Raw genomic sequence first — 14,961 nt, forward strand, 5'->3', positions numbered from 1 at the left:
AAGGAAAAACAGTTACATATAATTAAACACCATTATTATAAAAATACATTCAATTAAAAGTAAAAATGAGTAAACTATACATACAGCATGTATACATATATACATGTGCTGGATGCATATAACAAAATACTAGATTTAACTGCACAAATGATGACACAACAACCTTAAAAACTGACACAGCTAATTGAAAGTACATCCAGATGTGATCATGCAGGCCCGAGACATTGAGGAGTGTGTTTGTGTAACTCAGTCATGACAGCCGTGACAAACACCGAAGCAGAAAAACATAATGAGTAAGTCCCGACTGATTGAGTAGCACCAGCCCCCCCCCCCCCCCCCCGACCCCCAACAGCCACACCACCCATCCTGCCTTTTATCATGGCTGAACTCGTGAGTCAGCAGGATCTAGACTGGACAGGAGCCATCTTTGATCCTGCTTTACTTCCAGTCAGCTTTTCAGACATGTTTTTGTTTCTTATTCTTTTTTTTTTTCACAGTCCCCCTCCCTCGAGTGTAGCCCTAGGCCTTGTGAGGCTCACGCTATCTGTATAAGGCCTTTTCCGTGTCTGTCTGCTCAAAGATGTGTCATGTTGTGTTTTAACCTCTGTTCACAGAAAGAAATCCTTTCTGCTGACCACTGCCTGCTCATTTGCTGTGTTAGAGGGTCCATGGGGGTTATCTGATGTGCTTATGAGTGTGATCACATGGATAACTAATGTAGTGACTCTGTATTTCTCTCTCTCGTACAGAAAGTCTTTGTGATAACTTCAACAAGCATATATAGTGGAGCAGATGGGGGCCCTTATTGGGTGAGTAATTCAAGACATTGACTTATATCTGGGGGCTCATGAGCAAATGGAAAGCCAAAATGATGTGTGTGAACATGGACATGTGTGTGAGTGTGTGTGGTTTCGGTATGTCAGAGAGGGTGGGCGTACTGCTTAGATGTATAGCGGAAAGTGAAAGGGTTAAATGAAAGCAAGGAGAGAAAGTCACCAACAGATTTGCCACTGAGCTCCTTTGTTGTGTACGCTGGGGAAACCCTGGACAAAAGTCTGCAAGGTGTCTACCTACAGTTCCCATAAGACATCAGCTTGACAGTTTGACTGCGGAAATTCGTATAGAGGCTGCGCCACTGGTAAATTACAGGCCGATATGAGATCATGGGGTCCAGACTTTGTCCGTTGCTCTGAAATTCCCATCATCTTGTTTTCAGAGCTGAATGTTGATGCTTTACGCCCACGTTGCTTGTTGTTGTTTTACCTACTATGAGATCGCTTTCACAAACATAGACTAAGCTTAGTTTGTACGCTTGATATGTGTTTGAAAAGCGTATATGCTTTCTGGAAAGCATGAAATGGCATGTTGATGTAGCTTTGGGGTTAAGGCAGGTGCTTAGGGTCAAATTATTAATCAATAGAAATCACCATACTTTCCCCTGTTGATTAATCGCAGTATATTACGTCAATTGTTTTCTGAAATGTCGCAAAATAAACATTACATAATTAAACCAATAAATGCACATCTCCATACATTTCCAGAACAGAAATCTGAGCGTTATATTAAGCCAAGTTCAAAATTCATGTTTGATTTTTGTTGACACATTAAAGGTTTTTACAGAGGGGGGTTTGGATGTCTCTGTTTAGCTCTCCATAAATCAGAAAAAAAAAATGATGATTTGAAATATAAAATGATATAAACTTCACAAATTGTAATGTCCTCTATTTAATTTCTTTTTTTTTAATGTACACTTGACAGTTTGGTGTATTTAGGTTTTACTGCACTTCAAAAATTATTATTATTATTATTATTTTCCAGTTCAAATATCTTTATATACTCAAATCAAGATACACTTGCTTGATAGGCAAAATAACATATGATAAAAAGTGTTCTTAAAAATGTATTAAAATTAAGTGACTCAATTCTTAAAGGGTAAGGAAAAAAAGTTAATAATTTAAAGTTTAAACATGTTTATTTTTCTTACTGCATTGGCAGATATTTTTCTTTGTTTTAAGCATAAAGTCACTTAATTTTGATTAAAAAAAAAAAAATCTGAAAATAAAGCCAAATATATTAAATGATTTTGCTTCTCAAGCTGAAAATAGCTTTCAGATATGTTGTAATTGCAATCCACAGTAGATAAATAGATCAACTGTAATGAAATAAACATTTAAATGTCTGTTTTTCTTTCCATTAGTCTGAAAGACAAAGAAAAATTGCTCAAAATCTCAAAATGGACCAGTGCGCGAAAAAAAAAACTAGGGTTTTGCCTGCAGTCCTGCCTTAATTTTTCTTGTGTTAGTTGCTGTTTTCCCACAGTGATGATTAGTTGTGCCTCAGATCTGAAGGCATAGCTCAGGTTGGTCCTGGTTTGTGGATGGAGTTTTGTTAAAAGTGCAGGATGATGATTTGGCTCGGTCGTGTGTGTGTGTGTGTGTGTGTGAGAGAGAGAGAGAGAGAGAGAGAGAGAGAAAGAAGGAGAGCGGGATATGGAGACAAAGACTGAGAGAGACATGCAATCTAATGCATCTTATGACAAGTCCTAGACACTTCCAGTCTAGAGCACATAAATACCCCCCCCCCCCCCCCCCAAAATTATTTGGATGGACACTGAACCAAAAGTTAAGGCCCAGCAAGATTTGTAATATTTCTAAACGAAGTACTTTATGCTTACCAAAGCTGCACATTTTTTCAAAAATACAGTAAAAGCAGCAATATTGTTGAATATTATTATAATTTTACTATATTCTAAAATGTAATATATTTCTGTAATGGCAAAGCTGAGTATTCAGCAGTCATTACTTCAGTTTTCAGGGTCGTGGTCCTTCAGAAATCAATATACTTTGCTTACTAATTTATACTGCTTAATGTTTTTGTGGAAACCATGATGCAGTTTTTTTCGTAACAAAGCAAAACAGTAAAAAATGTCTCTACTGTCACTTCTGATCAAGGTAATTAATTCTTGCATATTAAATGTCCTGATTAGCTTTACAAACTGTAGTGAATGTTAGTGTGCATAAATATAGTAAAACACTACTCTAAGCTAAGCTAATAAAAGAAAAGAAATAAAAAAACACGTTTTACAAGATGATTTAAATCAATGCATGAATGTTACACATACAGTAACTACAGACACTGTTTGATATTAAAAGGTGTATTTGTAAATTTTTCAGTTGTCAAATGTTAGTGGGTTATGTTCATAGTTAATATGATGAACTACACCTGTGAGAACTCGAAGGGAAATCGCTTCATAGATCCACAAAAAATCAACTTAAGCCTTAAAATGCTTGAAAAGGGTTATATATTTTGTTTTGTAATTCCATGAAATTCAGTGTGGTGTAGCTTAAGTAATGCATGTTGTGCCTTTACAATACAGACTTTTGTATTGTAGTGCTTTACTGCCATGGTTGTGCCTTTATTTATTTATTTTTGGATAGACAAAATGACAGGAAGTAGAGTTATATATATATTGAGCTGTTAAGATCAACATTAATACCATCTGCTGTATGGTGATCCTCAAACACATGCTGTGTTGTGTTAAACCCCAGACTCTTTAAGCACCTGTGCTGTGCCAGTAGTGTTGCAACAGGGTAATAGGATGCTATAGGTGGGGATCAGCCCCGCAGTTTTTGGCTTGTGAACACCTGTCTTCGGGGCAGCCCCATCTGACAATGCAAAGTGTCAATCGCCCTGGCCATAACTGCAACGGCACATGTAGATTGCATCAGCCCTTCGCTTTGAAAACAGCTTGTTGCCCTCTCACTTTCCAAAAATTGCTGATGCTATAGGGAATTTCTTACAAATCTGTTTCCAATGAAGAACAAAAAACCAAAACAAAAACATTATTTTCCTAACTTTTTATCCACATGATGTTTTTAACTCAAAATTAAGTGGAGGGAATATCAGCAGATTTGGGTTATTTATGGACTTGTTTTTCTCAAGACGTTGTGCGGAGAACATGAAGATGTGATTTGAGAGGTGCGTTTACCGTGTCAATAGTGTTTATCTCTCCGTGTCCTTTTGTGGTTTTACCAAGTACACACGCAGATGTGATAGGAGTGTGTGTGTGTGTGTGTGTGTATCTGTTGTGAGAGGTGCACAGAGGGTTGTTGTGGGATTGTGTTTGTGTGTGTAAGAGAAAGTGTAAAACTGCAGAAATGTGAAGTTTACAATAGATCAGTGTTTAATTGTTCAGGTCTTTTGTAGATGTGTGTCTGTGTGTCTAGGTCAGGTTTGGTTTACTTTGTGGGACACCAAATGTCCCCACAGGCAGAGTGAAAAGTGAAGGACCAGCATTGTGGCCAGCTAACAGATGAACACACATACTAAATATCACAATCATTTTTTTTTTTTTTTGGTGAAAAAAAAAAAAAGGTGTGTGTAAGGGTTAAGGTTAGGGTTGGCTGATAGAAAATATTCTTTAATAAATGGAAAGTCCCCACCGTGATAGAAAATCCAAGGTGTGTTTGTGTTTGAGAACTAACTTGTGAATAGATATTAAGATAAAAACAGCTAAACCAAAGCTCTGAGAGCAAAGTGAATTTCTTGGATAAATATCTACATTTCTCAGAAACCCCCTCAGATATAGATATATAGATTGTACCCAGAATTCCCTATGAAAGATCTTTCCTCCCTTCTTCATTTGTTCTCAAGGCATAAAAAATTATTTTTATTTACTGCCATTTAAAGTCGTTTTTCTCTGTCTGTGAAACGAGTTAAATGGTCTTTCTCTGACCCCCTCGCTCCAGATTTCACATTTTTGGCAGAACATTGTAAGCTATACGTTCAGCTCTCTTACATGAGAATTGACATGTTTTACACTCAGCTCATAAATATCCCTTAGAGAGCATTTAGATTTGCTCAACTATTATCCAAACATCACACAATCAAATAGAAATAAAATGCTGTTATTTCTGATATATCCATGTCGTCACTCTAAACCTTCTGGAGCAATAATTTTTTAGTCGTAAGCCAGTAAAAAGTCATGCAGACCTTCCTGTTACTGCGCTGTATCCTGGGCTTTATGACACAAATGTTAATGTTTACCTCTTTTACTACCTTCCACTTATGAACTCTTCTTCCTCTACATTTATGGTCCTGCCCTGCTCCTGTTATAGCCTCCTCTTTGATTTTATAGGTGTGAAAATATCCATCAATAATCACTGAACTTGGCTGGACTTAATTATATTAGTTTAGTGGTTTAAAAGTGTGATTTCATTTATCAGTATCTGATTTTAATCATATAATATCCATTCAGGAAAAGCAGATCCATGGTTAGATTGATTCAATTCTGCAAAGGGAAGATTTAGTGATTCTCTTGAATTATAAAACAGTAGCGAAACAGTATTTTGTACACTAAGGGTGAAATCAAGGACATATCATTGATTTATGGCGTTTTGAGACCCGTACACCTTTTAAATATATGGCTCTGGTTTTTGTATATGACTCTTGCATGTGATTTTAAAATATGTTCTTGTGCTGTTTTGACAAGCAGGGTGTGCAAGTAGAACTGTTTGTACTGTTTGTGTATAAATAAACTATTTTTATTTATTTTATTGGTTTGCTTTCTTGAAACAATGGCCGCATATTGTTATTGGCATTGAAGGAGCATGTTATGAAAGTTATGATTGGCCTGTGAACTAGTGTTAATATTGCTCTAGAAATTATAAGAGTTGCTATGTGCGCAAATAGACTATTTTAAAGGCTTATTTTAGTCCTGTTTATCATTCAGACTTTTGTATGTATAGAGACTTTGGCCATGACATTTTGAAACATAGTTGAAAAGTAATTAAATATGTACACATTCAGTGATGTGAAGTCTAAAATAACTTTCTGATTTATTTATATATTTTTTTTTTTTCATTTTTTAAAAGTATCAGGACTTTTATGGCTGATGCAAATATGGGAAATGCTTTCAGTTCTCTTACCCTCAAAGTGAAACTTGGTAAATTCTTCATTTCTTATTTATAAGGTTGCTGTTTTAGCAGGGCAAATGTGGCTTATTTCTCATACGTGACACATGGCTAAACTTTAGGTTTGAATGTATAACTAACTGTTGACCCTGAATTGTGAGGAAAAATATTTTCATGACAAGAAACGTGCAAGCAATAGATAAAAGTGAATCTACATGTGTAATTCTGACCCCTAGAATCAGGTGAAAATATTTTTCTCTTTGCTGGTATTTTGTTTTATTTATTTATTTAGGTTTGTGTTCATTTGCTGGCTCTGTAGCTGATATTATATTTCACAGATTTTATGAATTCTAATTACATTTTAAAGCACTCATTTATGTTTGTACATAAAGTCTCTTGACTCGTGAAAAAAAATAATTAAACTGTTATGTAGTGTATGGTCATGTAATGATACGTGCACAAACAAGAAATGACTTTCTACTCATTTTCTATTTCAGGACAAAGTTCTATGACAATGTATTACATATAGCACAATATATTTGTCTAAAGAAAAAAAAGGGAATAATCAAAACAGCTCGATTTGATGCATCCAATCTGTGAGACATAGACACCGATATTACCTTTTTAAGATTAATATCATTGAAATGCATTTTTGTATTGTCTGCCAAGATTTTTAAATATATACATACATGTAGGCTACAGTGTCTGTATGTATTGTATTTCATGATCAGGTCAATGGCTTTGGCCAGGGTGGCCCTAAAGAATTGTTTAAATGAAGAACAAACATAGGATTGGATGATGGATGTCTGTTTTCAGTCAGGTCAGAGTGTCATCTATTATTTCTATATGGATCTTCCTGTCTTAAAGTGGGATGTCTATAAATTACAATAATGTTGATAATGGACAACAGTTTTATCTTTGCAGTTATTTTATGCATTACGTTTTGGCAGTTTCTGACAAGTTCAGCTGATTTGTAAAGGGCCCGTGCGGCTAAATAACTGACGTGTGTGGAGATATCAGGGTCCTAAAGCGGCTTTTTACAGGATGTTGGAGAAGAAGCAGAATTTAAAAGACAGAGCAAAACGTGAAAACAAGCAATTACTGGAATGGAACCGTGTCCTTGTTCACTCAGTGCAAATTATCTTCAGACTATGCATGATTTGACATTACTGTAGTCTAGTAGTCCTGAACGGCTTTGATTTCCTGTTCAAGCCTTTTCCTTTGTCTCAGATGGAGTGTGGCTTATTGTTCTGTCTTACATTAATGCTACTTACTGTGGTTATTTCCTGATTTGCAGGCTAATCGTAAGTGAGATCTTAGAACTAATGCTTTGCCAACGGCAGGCTTGCTCGTAGATATTAAACCACTCAATCTGTATAGGCTTGCTTTCAGGTTGTGTTAACAAAAAGGATGGATTGAACAGTGCACGCAAAAATTCAAATTAATTTTTTTTATTCCATGCAACAAAAAATGACATATTTAGTAGATGGTCCAAGCTGCCCTTTTCCATACAATGGAAGTGAATGGTGACCGAGTCTGTAAAGTAAAATTTTCAGTTAATAATGACTTCAAATGCCTTCAGATGAAGGGAATATACCACATCAGCTGTAAAAAAATAATAATAATACTTTTATGGTGTTTTTAATTTTTAACTTACAGCCTCTGGTCCCTATCCACTTAAATTGTATAGAAGAAAGCAGCTCATATAATCTGCTAAACATCTCCTTTTTGGAAAAAGAAAGAATATGGGCAAGTAAATGATAACTGAATATTCATTTTTGGGTGAGTTATCCCTTTAAGTGTTGGCCTAGTGTATACCCATGTGTAATGTGTAGTTAGTTAAATCATACTCAGCTTAGTTAACACATCAGTTAAACCCTCCCATCGATGATATCATTACCGTTGATTGGAGAAGACATGTGGTTGTTTTCATTTAAAAACTGCTTTTGTTTGTGGCTTATTTTGTGCCTATTCAAATACAACTAAATAAAAAAGCACGCCGCCTGTATTGATAGTCATGGGCTCAGTGAATGAGCTCAAAGTGAATGGCAGCGAACTGCTAAACAGAGGATGCATTCTTTCTACATTCATTTCCATCTGACAGTATCTCCTGCTGATCCTTAAGAACAGTTGTGAATGGTCACATTATCAAAACAAAGAATATGCAGATTATGCTGTTTTTTTTTAAATATTCTTTGAGTACTTTATATGTGACTGATGACGACAGGCCGAAACAGATAAGAGAAGTAGGGGATATAGCAGACAGATGGAGAAAAACAGATACTCCTAACAGGAGAAATCAAATCAAAGACAACTAATCGGAACTCATTCCGGTGCTAATAGGGGACATTACTAACTGACCACCGTGGCTATTTTTGTAACACTCATAGGCTTAAAATTGTGATCATAAATAACTAATTTGGTGTTGAATTCCTGGCAAGGAGGAGTTCAATTCTTGCTCTTTTCTGGAAAGCACGGAAGGCAAAGTCACCTGTTTGTGAGGCATCGCTGGACAAAGGCAGCATTGAGTTGAAGGTCTCAGGGTTGAGTCCCCATGGAGGGTGACTGGGTGGTGACCAAGCTGTTCACTGGAATTTTAGTATGAGTTATCTTCCTAATACTGACCGTAATAGTACGCAAGACAATAATCAGCCCTTTATTCTCAGTATTTGTGAGTAGACAGATACCGGATCAGAGTCACAAGGGGGTGAATGGATTGCAAATCAAGTTACACCATACTTTACTACAGAAAGTGTTGAACAGTGAACAAAGTCTTTAATTGTCTTATTAAGGTTTTAAGCAGCAAGACAGAACAGAATTGATCAATGACTTATTTCATTAGATGTGAGCGAGGTGACAGCTTTGTCTCCAGCTATTGTTTTCATGTTGTGAGGTAAGCCGTGTGCGAGTCCTTGCAGCCCCATCCAGCCGGGAATCTGAGTCATGGGCCTGTTTTACTGCCTTTTTCAGGTAGACATGTTTAAACTGCACTGGGGACAACTGCAGTGAAAATGGTCCCTGTTTAGTGCATAAAAAGGGATTTTTTTTAACGCACAGCAGTTAAAGATCAGAGGTGTGCCACCCACCTGTGCAGTGTAGCAGTGTAAAGGTGCTTTTTTATGAGTTTTTCTTGAAGTCTGAGATAAAACAGAACCATACATTAATCGATTGACCGTGTGTTTTTAACATTTTAAGGGGAAAATTAGGGGCATTTTGTTGAATTGTTCAAAACTCTAGATATATGCAAGTGTGAATGAGTTCTTTGTTTTATGCAGTACATAGATTATTAAACTGTTTTTGTAACAAATCCCTTCTTGTTGCAAGACCCCACAACAGCTGTAATTCCCTTTTCTATTTTCAATAAACAAATAAATAAATATCAAAAATGTACACAGTTGTAAAAAATAATAATAATAATAATTCACATGCAAGTTTTATAAATAAACATGATTTTTTTTTTACTACTGTGTAAAATATTTCTTTGTATTTTAAAATATTTATTTGTTGTAATTCCCTTTTCTATTTTCAGTAAACAAATAAATAAATATCAATAATTTACACAGTTGTAAAAAAATAAAAATAATAATTCACATGCAAGTTTTATAAATAAACATGTTTTATTTTTTTACAACTGTGTAAAATATTTATTTGTATTTATTTATTGTATTATTTATTTATCATAATGACAGGAATTTGACCACAAAGTTGAGTGTTGAATGGATTCGGAAAATGTATGATGATGCAAAGTTTCTATTCAAATGCATATTGTAATTTTAATGCTAATCATTGAATGCATCTGAAATTACAAAATAGATGTGAATAAACTAAATTAAATAAATAATAAAGCAAACTACTGTAATAACTGTCAATAAATTGATATTGTAAATTAAATGTAGAAATGGTAACATAATCTATAACAGATATTTCATAACTATATTCAAATTATACTGAAATGTGCTTTGAAAAATCTTAATAGGACTGTGATTTCTTGATATTATTTTTGGTTTAAAAAAATGTAAATGATAGTTATCTGCTTTGATTTCTGTAGTCTGTTCTGCTGGGACTCTTTGGGTAATGGGTGATTGGTTAAGTGACATCCTGTTGAAGGTGAGCACGGTTTACCCGCAGACCTGGAGCTCACCGGATAACTCAACCTACAGCTGCCTCACTGTATGACTGTACAGAGAGCATCGTCTCTGTGCGGTTACAGTTCTGTAGGTGTGTGAATGCATTCACCTTGTATTGCTTTTCTTTAGCAATCCTTTAGTGTTTTCTCAGTATAGTCCCATGAAATACCACAACATATAAACAGCATATATGCAACATCTTGTGTTGACATATGTACGTAAGCGCAGCTTTATTGCCGCTATGTGTGTTTCCGTTTCAAAACTCATGTTCTTAATCATCACTCCCGTCAAAATGTGTCTCGTTGCACGATTTCTCATGTCTGTTGGTAAGTTAGACTGGCAGTGCAGCCGCAAGTGCGTCAATATTGGATGTCATAGAGTGTGTTGCTTTAGGTTAGGCTGCATATTGAGGTTTAAATATCCTGTTTACTTGTTTGCACACTTTTCTTTATCACAAAATTGATCACCAGTGATCGTAACGGTTATTTATTGTTTATTTATAATAGTCTGTGTAACCTCATTGGTGACCTCTTTTCTAATTGGAATGTCTTTCAGTGTATTTAAAGCTATGCAGAGGGTCTCCAGTGCAGTGGTCACATAAAATAGGCAGATTGCAGACTCACCAGAAGTGTTTTAAAAATCGGGGCTGTGCCGTTTCATGATTAAGAGGAAGGGAAGGGCATTTCAGGGTGGACTGTGGCAACACCAACTTTCACCCTCTCATCTTCCTGAACCAGACACCCCAGCTTTCCTTCCTCCTCTGGCCCAGCCGTAAGCAGCCCTGCCTGGCCTTGCCCAAACAGTCATCCTGGACATGTTTGGTTCTCCAGTGAGTGAGCAAGTAGTCCACCCATAGTGATTTTGTGAATTGTGTTGCTGTATAATCAGAGTTCACTTTGAGGATGGGTGATTTCTGACTGATCTCTCGTGCCTAAGCTTGTTGCTAGGTACATAGGAATGATTTGTTTACGTCAATAGGAATTTTCAGCTGATATTTTAGCAGAAGTGTCTTTGATCACTGGTGCTGTGTTCCTATTTAGGCAGTGTTTTAGGCCTCATTAGCCGCTTTTCCACTTTCGGGCCAGTGCGAGTCAGTGCTTTAAATGGGCTGGGCAGGGCTAATAGCCTCGGCCCTGTAGCACCGAAGCCAAAATAGTGCCGCGTTTACACCGTCCTGCCATAAGATCCACTGCACTTCACTAAAACATGCCCTTCAGACCCCTCTCAGGAACAACGTCATGCAACCCCATCATTTCACCAACAGAGAAATAATAAGAAATAAGTCATTGGAACTAGCGTGATCACAAAATGAAAATGATAAAAGCATCCGTTTGTTTGCATGCTTTGTTAAATATTTAAATCCAAAAGCATTGATGTTTTACCTTAATAAGTGATATTCTAAGTAATATTGTTCATAATGAATTAATTTATCAGGATTGAAAATTAGTCATGTAGAAGTGTTATGAACATAGCCTGCTTATTCAATCGAGTCTGTTTCTGTTTATTTGGAGTCACAGTAGCCTATATACACATCACATTTAGAAACAATTATCATTTCTATATTTTTATAAAAACTCCTGAACAAAATACATTATTATATATTTATGACAGGCTACGCAGAGCTAAACTCTCAAGATGAGAATTATGATGGATAAAATGTTACTTAATAAATGCACGTTTGTGATAGAAAATAAGAAGCTGACGTGTGATTCTGGTCGCATTACCATGTTTACTATGGTAACATTAATGGCTAGCGTGCATAGTCTTTTGCATCGATTATAAATATTTCTGCCTTGTATTGTGATTATAATCCACATCCGATCAAGTTATTTCAAAGACTCGCTGCTGACTGAAAGTGAGTTTTGAGCTCAGTTTATTTTAAAAAGTTTTTAATGCTGGTGTCATAGCTGTTAGCTTTCTGAAAAGATCCGCGTCTCTGACGCTCTCCAGACGTGGAGAAACTCTGCCTTTGTTCATAACCACTCCTCTAGACCCAGCCCAAAGTTTTCATCTGGCCAAAAAATCTATCTATCTGTCTGTCTGTCTGTCTGTATCTACATCAGTGTGTATATATATATATATACAGTATTGTTCAAAATAATAGCAGTACAATGTGACTAACCAGAATAATCAAGGTTTTTCGTATATTTTTTTATTGCTACGTGGCAAACAAGTTACCAGTAGGTTCAGTAGATTCTCAGAAAACAAATGAGACCCAGCATTCATGATATGCACGCTCTTAAGGCTGTGCAATTGGGCAATTAGTTGAATTAGTTGAAAGGGGTGTGTTCAAAAAAATAGCAGTGTGGCATTCAGTCACTGAGGTCATCAATTTTGTGAAGAAACAGGTGTGAATCAGGTGGCCCCTATTTAAGGATGAAGCCAACACTTGTTGAACATGCATTTGAAAGCTGAGGAAAATGGGTCGTTCAAGACATTGTTCAGAAGAACAGCGTACTTTGATTAAAAAGTTGATTAGAGAGGGGAAAACCTATAAAGAGGTGCAAAAAATGATAGGCTGTTCAGCTAAAATGATCTCCAATGCCTTAAAATGGAGAGCAAAACCAGAGAGACATGGAAGAAAACGGAAGACAACCATCAAAATGGATAGAAGAATAACCAGAATGGCAAAGGCTCAGCCAATGATCACCTCCAGGATGATCAAAGACAGTCTGGAGTTACCTGTAAGTACTGTGACAGTTAGAAGACGTCTGTGTGAAGCTAATCTATTTTGAAGAATCCCCCGCAAAGTCCCTCTGTTAAAAAAAAGGCATGTGCAGAAGAGGTTACAATTTGCCAAAGAACACATCAACTGGCCTAAAGAGAAATGGAGGAACATTTTGTGGACTGATGAGAGTAAAATTGTTCTTTTTGGGTCCAAGGGCCACAGGCAGTTTGTGAGACGACCCCCAAACTCTGAATTCAAGCCACAGTACACAGTGAAGACAGTGAAGCATGGAGGTGCAAGCATCATGATATGGGCATGTTTCTCCTACTATGGTGTTGGGCCTATTTATCGCATACCAGGGATCATGGATCAGTTTGCATATGTTAAAATACTTGAAGAGGTCATGTTGCCCTATGCTGAAGAGGACTTGCCCTTGAAATGGTTGACAATGACCCAAAACACACTAGTAAATGGGCAAAGTCTTGGTTCCAAACCAACAAAATTAATGTTATGGAGTGGCCAGCCCAATCTCCAGACCTTAATCCAATTGAGAACTTGTGGGGTGATATCAAAAATGCTGTTTCTGAAGCAAAACCAAGAAATGTGAATGAATTGTGGAATGTTGTTAAAGAATCATGGAGTGGAATAACAGCTGAGAGGTGCCACAAGTTGGTTGACTCCATGCCACACAGATGTCAAGCAGTTTTAAAAAACTGTGGTCATACAACTAAATATTAGTTTAGTGATTCACAGGATTGCTAAATCCCAGAAAAAAAAAATGTTTGTACAAAATAGTTTTGAGTTTGTACAGTCAAAGGTAGACACTGCTATTTTTTTGAACACACCCCTTTCAACTAATTGCCCAATTGCACAGCCTTAAGAGCGTGCATATCATGAATGCTGGGTCTTGTTTGTTTTCTGACAATCTACTGAACCTACTGGTAACTTGTTTGCCACGTAGCAATAAAAAATATACTAAAAACCTTGATTATTCTGGTTAGTCACATTGTACTGCTATTATTTTGAACAATACTGTATATATATATATATGTATGTATGTATGTATGTATGTGTATATATATATATATATATATATATATATATATATATATATATATATATATATAAATAAAACGAACGTTTATTAAAAATCAGATATCTTAAAAAATTAGCATTTTACACAATATTTTAATGTGGTTTGTATTTATTCTTATTAGAGTATCACATTTTTAACTTAGCAGTTTGTTAATGCCAATCTCTACTGAAACTTAACTGCAAGTTGAGTCTCATTGTACCATTTTGTGTGGTGCATGTAATTGCTGCATATTTACACTAAAACACAAATAGTGGTGAAAAAGAAAAATTCACTCAGAAATTGATAGTAAATTTCACACATAATTACAAAGAAACGGCAAGTAACACTGAAGTATGTGTGAAATTCTGAAGTACTAATGAGTACTAATTTAGAAAAAAAACATTTACGTGACAATGAGGTTCCATGACTGCTATACCGCTGACTATGTATGCAGCAGGTAGAATGGTGGCTCACTAGGCTTTGGATCTTTGGTCTGGTTTTAAATGTAAATGGTTGGCTCTCTACTGGAGGTGTGTGAATTTGTATGAGCACTTGTTTTATGTATGCATGTTTGTGCGTGCGAGGTGACGAGTGTCTGGCCAGTGTGGTGGGAAGTGACACTTGTATGAGTGTGCTATAATTACTCATTTTTTTCTTCTCCTCTGAGCCAACATCAAGACCCAGAAGGGAAGAGATCAGTATTCCCTGTCTCCCAGTCCCATTCTGATAACTCTTTTCCAAAATAGGAGTGATCTCACCCTTCTCTTTCAGTCTTCCTCTTCTCCTTTGTTTAGTCTGTTTTTTTTTTGTTTTGTTTTGTTTTTTACTTCATTCTTACTGTTTAAACATGGGACTGGCGCAGCTGGTGGAGAAAACAGGAATGGATGTGAGCACGTAAAGCTATGTGTGTGTGTGTGTGTGTGTGTGAGAGAGAGAGTGATTAATACCCTGAGTTCGGGGATCTCCATTCAGGACACGTCCTCATGGTTTGCTCATGAGGTCATTGGGAAAGATCCTCATGTAACATGGAGCTAGTTTTAACCGACACTAAGAACCAGAGCAGAGGTTATCTGCAGTGCGGTTATCAATCCCTCCACAGAGCATGACCTTTGTTTGTATTAAAATACCTGCACTGTAAATGATTAGAACAAACTCACCAAGGCCTCTTTTTTTGTTTTT

General features: G+C 36.3%; 1 protein-coding gene across 1 annotated transcript in view; it reads left to right on the forward strand.

Annotated features, from left to right (window-relative positions):
- The window catches only part of LOC128021143 (ribosomal protein S6 kinase beta-1), a 65,669-nt gene that overhangs the window by 27,099 nt on the left and 23,609 nt on the right, over positions 1 to 14,961 (forward strand). The window contains exon 7 of the mRNA XM_052608131.1: positions 750 to 809. The gene's annotated coding sequence lies outside the window, so the exon portion shown is untranslated. The remainder of the gene's footprint in view (positions 1 to 749; positions 810 to 14,961) is intronic.

Source organism: Carassius gibelio, chromosome A10 (genome assembly GCF_023724105.1).
Source record: "Carassius gibelio isolate Cgi1373 ecotype wild population from Czech Republic chromosome A10, carGib1.2-hapl.c, whole genome shotgun sequence".
Taxonomy (NCBI): Eukaryota; Metazoa; Chordata; class Actinopteri; order Cypriniformes; family Cyprinidae; genus Carassius; species Carassius gibelio.